This window comes from Mastomys coucha, unplaced genomic scaffold (genome assembly GCF_008632895.1).
Source record: "Mastomys coucha isolate ucsf_1 unplaced genomic scaffold, UCSF_Mcou_1 pScaffold15, whole genome shotgun sequence".
NCBI classification, from domain to species: Eukaryota; Metazoa; Chordata; class Mammalia; order Rodentia; family Muridae; genus Mastomys; species Mastomys coucha.
The window spans coordinates 57068033-57078155 of record NW_022196897.1 but is presented as its reverse complement, the minus strand read 5'-3'; the positions used below and the strand labels follow the sequence as shown (position 1 = coordinate 57078155).

Genomic DNA, 10123 nt, shown 5'->3' with positions numbered 1-10123 from the left:
CCCCTTCTTGTCCCTCTCCTCCTTCTCCTCCTCACTCGTTCCTCCCCCTTACTCCCCCCTCCTCCACCACCCAGGACCTTGCACATGGAGCACAGGCTCTCCCACTGAGGAATAGCCCCAGACCTTCTTTCCCTTTTCATATCCTCATTTCCATAAAGTTACCTGACTATATTCTCCTTTCAGAAAATGTTACCTTACTTTTTCCCCTCAGGACAGCTTTCAAGGTTCCTTTTTCTGCTCTTTGCTGCCATCTATAATTAAACTCAACCTTTTCAAAACTTGAGAATAAACCAAATTTCCTTGTCAGAGGAATTTTTTTCTCCATTCCCCAAACAATTCTAATCTGCTATTAAGACAGTTCTTTAAAATACAGACCTGGTTTGACTTGTACAAAACCATCAAAATATGAAACCTATTTCTTTTTCCTGTCAAATAGACCCTTACCTTCCTGTTTGTAGAAAAATAAACATACCTGATGCATACTTAAGTCAACTTATTACTGTGCTATGGAACTATTTTACAGGTAAGATATGAGGCCATATTTGATGGAAACATTTGCATACAGAGGGATTCAGAGACAGCTTCCACCCGTGGAGAAGAGGCGGCGCTCCTAGAGCTCCTAAGTGCTGGCAGATTGTCAGCTAAGCCCAGGATCTTGCTCAGTTGAAGAAGGGGCTTCTGGGAGCTGGGCCTGGGCCTCTGATAGTTCAGGCAGCTGGGGTATCACTCCATCTTCAGCTTCAGCTTCTCCAGTGCTATCACTGAGCCATGGCTTCTCTCTTGGCTTTGACCGCAGCAGGAAGACTGTGCCTTGGTGTCCACAGAGATGGTGGGAATTGGTGGCAAATTTACATTGGGGGGCGGGGGGTGGTGGACAGAGAGCTTAACGTGTGAGAGTCCGCGGAAAAGTAAGGGTTTTCTAGATTCTTCAGTCCAGAGATACACCACATGGGGTGTTCAGCAGCTCAGAAACCCAGGCTTGCTTGAGACATCACATGAGACTAGTGATAACAGAACAGTTATAGGAAACCTAATGAGTAAAGAGCAATTTGCAAAGCTGAATACAATGAAAGACAGGGTCTCCGTTTTCCATTCAAGGGTTTCTCTTTCTTTTTTAGGAACCTGTGAGTGTTTCTTAGGCAGAATGTTTCTAAACTAACATAAATATTAGGATTTAACCCAAATCTCTTCATTTATTGTGATGATAATGTTCATATTTGGCAATGGCACAGACAAGAGGTAAACATTCAAGAGATGCATGCCATAGAAGGTAATTGACTCCTCTACTGAGCCACAGCAGCATAAGGCAGGTCTTCTATGGAGTAAGTTAGAATTTTGTACTCACTCAAGCAGTTGTTGTGATGAAAACCATGCTGAGCCCCCATGGGTTTCAGTATAAGGATGGCAGACATGGGACCTACCACCTTCTTCCTAAAGCAACTTGATGAGTTGAACAAGCAAGAGGACTCATGAGCAAAACGTTGAGAATAGATTTCTGGTTTGAGGGTCTAGACATTTGAGGGGGTTGTTAAAACCAGTTAGTCCTTCCTGGATGCAAATTGCCTCTGATAAATAAGAACTGTCTCATAGTCTTGAGTCTAAGTGCTAAGAGTTAGACCATCTCTGCTTGAGTGTGGACATTTCTGGATTCTCACCAATGGAAAAAGGAACTGTAGATGTGGGGCTTAAGACTATGAGTATCTGGTATACACTACACCGGCTATACTAGAAAGTGTTCTTGTGGCTGGAGAGATGGCTCCACAGTTAAGAATGCATGCTACTCTTACAGAAGACCCGCATTCAAGTTCCTAGCACCGTGTCAAAGAGCTCACAACTGCCTGTAACTCCACTCCAGATACCCTCTTCTGGCACCCATAGGCATATGTGCACACATCAATAAAAGTTTTAAAAAAATGAACTTTTTTCTTAAAGAAATTGCTCTGAATGAATAAATATGATCCTTTAAGGATGTATCAAGAATAAAGGTTGAACGGTCCACAAGAACTTCTCCACTCTTCGAAGAGGGAGCAGGCAGGAAAGATCTAAAGACCAGGTAGAAGGGTAGAAAAGACTGAGGGGCCACCTGGAAGGGATGAAGAGAAAGGAGGCCTGGCTCTCTATATAGCATCTGCATGATCTGTGAGACAACTGGACTACAAAGGACAAGAAATATGGGCAGTTTGGGAATCTTCTGAGGGTTCCTGACCAGCGAGGACATTTTTTGTCCTATATAAAGAAGCAACTGTGTCCATCTACATATAACATCAGCAGAACTGCTAAAACTGATTAGAGTCTGCTAATCAGACTTCAGACCTTACCATGTGTGGGAACAAACAACCAGGGCAGCTAGAATCTGTAGGACAGAGTACTCTAGAGGGCTAAAGAGAATCCTGGAGCATGGTATTCATCAGAGCTCAGATTGATTGGCACTTACATGGGAGCCAAGTACCCAGGGCCTAGGGAACTTGTATGGTGACAGGCTGGACCTGCCTTCACACAGAGCTGGCAATAGCACCTGTTTCTACCAACCAGACTGGTTGACTATCTAATTCACAGGACAGTGGCCAGAACTCAGAGGGTCAGAGGGCCAGTGAGAAAATAGTAATCATAAGCAAGGATACCTGAAAAACTAAAGAGTAAGGACTCAAAAGAACAACATTGTTCCAAGTTATTTAACTGTGTCCAAGGACCAATCCAAAACGTAGAAAACTGTCAATATTTGGCATCAGGATGATTATCACGAGGGAAGATATGGCCTGGGTAAGAGGATCAGTGTTGAGTTTCCAGCACCCACATGGTGGCTCACCACCCTCTGTAACTCTAGCTCCAGGACTGCTGACACCCTCTTCTGACCTCTGCATGCACCTAATGCACAGACATACATGCAGACCAAATGTTCATACTCATAAAATAGTAAAATAAGTCTAATTTAAAAAAAAAGCAAAGGATATTAAAAGTTGTTTTAATACTACTTCAAATGTTCAAAAAGTTTTGAAGAGACATAAAAAGTAATTTTTAAAAAACACTTAAAATAACTTTTAGGAGTCAGAACTACAGTGTCTGAGATGACAGTCATACAGAGTGAGCTTAGCAACAGGGGAGTTATCAGGGAGCAAGATGACTGAACTTAAGACCTGACAGCGACACTGTGCAAAAGGAAACAGAGGGGTGCGACGTCCAGTGAAGACGCTGCACAAATACACAGGCAAAAGAGGCTATTTAATACATAAACAAGGCAACAAGATGGTGGGCAAGGAGAAAAAGAAGAAGTAAAGAACTTTGGACCTGTCTAAGTACATTGATAAGGCCATCCAAGTGAAGTTCCAGGAGATCCGGGGAGCTAGCGGTATCCTGGTGCTAGACGGAACCATTGAGTACACACGAGACCCTGATGACCAGTACAAGCTGATGAATGACAAGAGGCAGCTGGGGCTCATAGTGTGTCGTGGCACCTCGGTGGTGCTTATCTGCCTGCAAGATGGCACAGAGTCCGTCCCCAACACTTTCGAGCAACAGCAGCCAATGAAGGGTGGCCTGGCCAGGGACTCCATTTGGTGGGGTAAACTTCTGTTTGGTGTTTTGATCTTTTGCTTTTGTTTTGTTTTAGTAAAATTGCCCATGTGGGGAAAAAAAGACATAAAAGCCAAAAGAACTTATCCCTAGTGATCTTCACCAAAAGAAATGATAGAGGAAGTCCGTTAAAACAATTCCAGGAAACGATAATTCCAGATGGGATTGCCAATCTATCAGAAGGGCCAACAGCATAGTATGAGAGCTATCTAATGGTAAATATCCCACATACTTTTCTTATGACTTAAATGTCTACCATATTCTTGACTGAGCAAAAGTAATAGTAATAGATCAGGTTTATAATACACAGAGACATGAAATATAAGACAAGCATAGCATAAAGGTCAGATGAAAAGAAACCGAAGTGGATTATCACAAGAGTCTTATGCCACATGTTGATTTAAGATAGGCTAAGAAAAATTAAAGATGTGTGACATAAATCAAGGAGGAAGCCCCTAAAATAGCCAAGCAAAGAGCTACAAGTAACAGATCAACAAAGAAGATAAAATGAAACTGTACATAATGGTCAATAAATCTCGAAGAAGGGGAAGGAGGAGACAGTGATGTCATCCACAAAGATCAGATGTGAGTAATAAAAACCATGTAGCAAAATGTCAGAATAAAACTAACCATATGAGTAAGAATGCTAAAGCAGACATTTTAAACTTCTCTACATACACGCGTATACACACACTCACACATATACACACATACACATACGCACATACACATGCACATATACACACATACATACACATACATAGGCATGCACATACATTCACACTCACATACACACACACACACACACACACACACACACACACACACATAGGTGGCTATACACCACATACACATATTCCTCCTGTGCCTCTGATGAGCCCCACCTGTGTTTGTGGCTGGCCTTTAAACAGAGAACACTGCGATCAGCTTCTTATGATTCCATGACAGGTAGAAACCCAAGAAATGACAGGCTGTTGTTGGGTGACACCTTTCCCATCACCAATTCTTCTTCTTTGGGTAGAAGGAGAATTCCAGCTCACAGAGATGAGAGGTTTCTGAACTGCCTGCAGAGATTGGGGTAGCAGTCCAACTGTCTCTCTGCATGCTCACAGCAGAGCTTTCCTACCCTGTCCAAACTGACTCAGTGTTCCTAGGGACTAGATCCTGGAGGGAGCTTAGTTATTCATATGTGTGTATGTATATTGTATTACATATGCATATATCTGTATTAATATGGATATCTTTATATCTATATATACACTTTTTATATGCCACATATACACACATCTATCATCTGTCTGTCAGCCTGCCTTTGAAACGAGGAGGAAGGTGGAAAGAAGCTTGGCTCACATTTGGGAATGTGGTAAGAGGGAGATCTGAGATCCATTCTACTCAAGGCAAATGCAGGCAGGCCTCTGCTCCCATCACATTTGTCTCTGGATCCCATACCCCCCACAGCAGGTTCTGATTCTCTAACTGGCACCTGTGATGCTCCAGCATTTTTTGCCTCTAAAACCTGCGTATGCCTCTGGCAAGCTGGATTACAAGGGTTTTGCCAGCAGTGTTGATCTCCTAGGGTTGAGCACCAGCCGTGAGGCTCCCTCAATGCTAAGGCATCTAACAGCATTTGGCCTGGGGTACGAAAGTCATTTGTTTCCCAGTGGAAGTCTGTACATGTTGTCTGTCTAAACCCTGGGTTCTAGCCTTGTTTGTCCTCTCTGAGCTACACTGCAATCCATTCTAAACGGCTGGCGCTGGCAGAGGCTATAGTCACTGTCGGAGGGCGTGCTTAGTATGAGCAAGGCCCTGGATTCTGACTTCAGCACTGCTGAATGGCAGCTCCCGATAAATACATAAATTCTGCAGAGTCTAGTGGTACTTTAATTGATTTCTTCCCCACTATGGAAAGCCAGTATTGTCCCTGGTTATTATTCATCTCAACATTACGTTACTTCGCAGAAGTCCTACTGTTTTGACCTTTCCTATGAACCGATACTTCCTATGCCTGGTTCTCTCTTATCATAGAAAGTACATACTTTTAACACTTTTATCCTTGTTTCTGTATTCCACTCATGATTTTGTCTTCTTCTGTGCATCATCTTTTTCTTTACTTTTTTTATTAGATATTTTCTTTATTTACCTGTCATATGATTTCTCCTTTCCCAGTTTCCCCTCAAAGAAAAAAACAAAAACAAAAACAAAAAACAAAAACAAGAACAAACCCCTGTTGCTTCCCCCTCCCCCTGCTTGCCACTCCACCCTCTCCCACTTATTGGCCCTGGCATTTCCCTACACTGGGGCACAGGACCTTCACAGAGCCAACGGCCTCTCCTCCCATTGATGATTGACTTTGCAATCCTCTACTATACACATCCTGCCAAAACAATCAGTCCCACCATGTATAGTCTTTGGTTGGTGGTTGAGTCCCTGGGAGCTCTGAGGGTACTACTTAGTTCATATTGTTGTTCGTCCTAAGGGGGTGCAAACCCCTCAGCTCCTTTGATCCTTTCTCTAACTCCTTCATTGGGGACCCTGTGCTCAGTCCAATGGATGGCTGTGAGCATCTACTTCTGTATTAGTCAGGTACTGTCATAGCCTCTAAGCACTCTCTGATAAGTGGTTATTATTAGCCCAGAAGTTCAGAATACACGAATAAGAATCCACAAACCACAAGAAACTCAAGAAGAAGGAAGAACAAAATGTGGACATTTCATTCCTTCTTAAAAGGGGGAACAAAATACCCACAGAATGAGTTGCAGAGACTAACTGTGGAGCAGAGACTGAAGGAAGGACAATCCAGCCTGATATAGCTGTGCATCATCTTCTAATGAGTTAAATACAGAATGCAAACACCCAGGCTAGAGGCACTTAACCAAGAGGCACGTACATACACGTCTTAAGTCAGGCAGTCCTCACACCTAGTCTGATGACACTTGGCAGCACTGACAAGCTTAGTGAGCCCCAAACTATGTATGATACCTTCCTACTAATAATTTTCAAAAGTATACTATCAGATCATAGAATATATCTGTGCTATACTGGGCGATCGGTGGCACACACCTTAATCCCAGCATTAGGGAGGCAGGTGGATCTCTAAGTTCACGGCCATCCTGGTCTGCAAAGTGAATTCCCAGACAGTTAGGGCTACACAGAAATACCCAGTCTTGAAAAACAAAAGAAAGAGTATGTCCATACTATACTTTACCAACAAAGCCAGAGTGTTTCCCAAAGGCCATACCACTGTATACCACCACTTGAATGTCTCTTATCCCTCTCCATCCATGACAGTTCAAGGAGTCAGTTAATTTACTGAAGACCACCAACACATATATCAAACAATGCAGTTGCCTCTCAGTATCCGTGGAGATTGGTTCCAGGATTCCCAGATCCACAGTGGCTCAAGGAAAAAGTCTTTATGTACTCAAGACAGATGTGAAGTTTCAAGCAACATTGTCAAGACAAGTTGGTCAACTCTGTTGATGCAGAGCCCAATGATATGAGAACTGTCTATTGAATTGGGCTCTTAATTTGCATTTCTTTCTTAAAAGAATGTCGTTATATTAGGATTTTATTATTGCTTTGTTTGTGTATATGTGTGTATGTGGGTACATATATGCCAAGGTGTATCTGTGGAGGTCAAAGTTCACTTTGTGGGGGGTTCAGCTGGGTCATTTTAAAATTTGTTTACCCACATTGCCTCAATGAATTATTTCCTATATTATGTCATTTTCTCATTGCAATTGCTTATTCACAAATAAGATTTTTTGCATGCTGTAGTTCAGTTATTTTCTATAGACTCTTGTAGTTGAGGGTCAGTCTTTAAAGTAGTAGGTCTGGGAAGTGGTAAAGATTTTAAGAGATGGGGAACCACTGGAAAATTGTTAGATCATTAGAAGCCTTCTGGAATAGATGATTACAAAAGCCTGAGTCTGAGGCCTTTGCCTCTGATTTCCTGGTTCAAGATGTGAGATATCCCTGCTGTGTTCATGGCTCTAGTGGGCAAGTCTCTCCGGAGCTGATCTCTTGCTAGTGCCAAATGATGATGTAAATAAACTTCTTTTCTTTATAAGCTTCCTGCCTTGGGTATTTTGTTACAGCAATGAAAAAGCTGATTAATACATGTAGGATTCAACTGGTAAAGGTGCTAAATGGCATGAATAAGCAAAGTAGACAACTTCCCCTCTCTTCGTGAAGGACATCAATTTGGGTAAGGATACACACTATGAAGAATAATAAACCAAAGTGGTTGGGGGAGGGAGTCTGAGTATACTTAGGGATATTTTGGCAAGCAGCAGTAAGCAATCAGGATAGCGAGGTGATTCTGACCATAGCATGATAACAGATGTGGAAGGAGATGGAGACATTGAGCTTAGAAACAAAAAGCGATGTCTCTTAAAGAGTTGTGCACAGACCACCTAGATCAACATCCTCTGGAGGTTTTTAAAAGGTGCGGGCTTCCAAGATCTACTGGGGATGCTTCTGACACAATGGAACTCTCTAGGGTTGGCCTCAGGGATCTGTACTTTAGTGAATATCTCTGGTGACTGAACTCAACTCTGAAATTACGGACTTAGGGAAACATGGTGACTGACTCAAGTGGAGATGATTGTCCAGTGATGCCCAGAGATGGAATGGGAAGATGCTGAAAGTGTAGATGGAGGTTTCACCCAGAGTTCACAGGATGTGGTGGTGATCATGGGGCGGGGTGCCTCAGGGATCAGGAGGTAAATGCTTATACTCAGGAACCGTTCCCTGGAAGCTAACTGACAAAGTTGAGGATCTGCTGCGACTCTTTAACACAGTTCCTCATGTTGTGGTGATCCCCAACCATAAAATTATTCTTGTTGCTACTTCAAAACTCTAATTTTGCTACTGTTATGAATCACAATGTAAACATCTAGTATGTGGGGGTGGTCTTAGATGACCCCTGTGAAAGGGTTGTTCCACCCACAAAGGGTTGCAACTCACAGGTTGGACCAGAATGACCCTTTTCGGAGGCCTTCTGACAAAGATGGTATGTTGACTTCACCCTTAGACTAAAGAATTGTTCATATATTTAAAATCTTGTTTCCCATTGACCTAATACTGTTACTGTCAAAAAACCAGGCTATTGAAATATTTGGATGTGTGAAGATTTCCTTAGAAACTATGTTTGGAGCTCTTAGTAGCTCTGCCACATTCTCTTTCATAGGGCACTCTTTTTTTTTTTCCTAAGATTTATTTATTTTATGCATATGAGAAGAGGGTGTCAGATCTCATTATGGGTGGTTGTGAGCCACCACGTGGTTGCTGGGATTTGAACTCAGGACAGCTCTCGGTGCTCTTACCTGCCAAGCCATCTCACCATCCCCATAGGGCATTCTTAAGAGCCACCTACAGGGTATCTCTCAGCACCTAGAAACTTGTTAAAATGCAAATGTGCCACGTCTTCTCTTAAAAGATACACTAATGAATGCATCAGAAACTCTGGAAGCAGGGCTCAGGAAGTCTTCCTTCTTTCCTTCCTTTCTTCCTTCCTTCCTTTCTCCCTTCCTTCCTTCCTTCCTTCCTTCCTTCCTTCCTTCCTTCCTTTCTTTTTCTCTCTTTTTCTTTCTTTCTTTACTTTTGTTGTTTTGTTTTGAGATGATGTATCTTTATGTGGCCCTGGCTGTCCTACAACTAGCTCTGTAGACCAAGCTAGCCTCAAACTCACAGAGCTCCATCTGCTTCTGCCTCCAGAAGGCATATGGTACTGTGCCTGGCTTTAGGAATCAGTATTTTCAAAGAGCTCTCCAAGGAACTGGGTTTAGTGAGAAAGTTGGAGGATCCTGGAAAGAAAGAGAATTCTAAAACAAATAACTACCCTGTTCCTCCCCTGCCCAACCCCGTGACAATGTTTCTAAAGGAAGAGAGGGGATCCCACAAATCTCTCCCGTTAACCCAAAGAATTGTCGAGGGTTTCTAAGGGAAACTACCACTTTCCTCCTGCAAAAGTCAATAATTGGGGCTGGAGAGATGGCTCAGCGGTTAAGAGGATTGACTGCTATTCCAAAGGTCCTGAGTTCAAATCCCAGCAACCACATGGTGGCTCACAACCATCTGTAATGAGATCTGATGCCCTCTTCTGGTGTGTCTAAAGACAGCTACAGTGTACTTACATATAATAATAAATAAATCTTTAAAAAAAAAAAGTCAATCATTGAGAACTCACCTTGTAAAATTCCTGACTGTTGGTTGAGCATTGCTGGCTAACAAATAATTTTGATATTTACAGTAGAGAAATGGCTAAATAAGAATCAGAGAGCTGGATGGAAAGTGGTAAGGAATGGGGGGCTGTGTGGGTCTACAGCTAGAGTGAAATACTGAACAGAAAGGCAGGCTGCGGAAACTACCAAAAGCTTAATGGCAGTGCCATTAGAAGGAGGCACTAGGTAAGCGGATGAGGGAAATGACATTAGGCGTGTGGGAAAGAAATTGAGTTTTACAACCCTGAGATTCCACCTCATACCAGTCAGATTGGCTAAGATAAAAAACTTAGGTGACAGCAGATGCTGGAGAGGTTGTGGAAAAAGAG

The 10123-nt window shown here is 42.6% G+C and overlaps 1 protein-coding gene and 1 pseudogene across 1 annotated transcript in view; one reads left to right on the top strand and one right to left on the bottom strand.

Annotated features, from left to right (window-relative positions):
- Myo3b (myosin IIIB) overlaps positions 1 to 10123 on the bottom strand; it is a 403285-nt gene that overhangs the window by 127243 nt on the left and 265919 nt on the right. The window lies entirely within an intron of this gene.
- Positions 3244 to 3663, top strand: LOC116090547 (annotated as a pseudogene).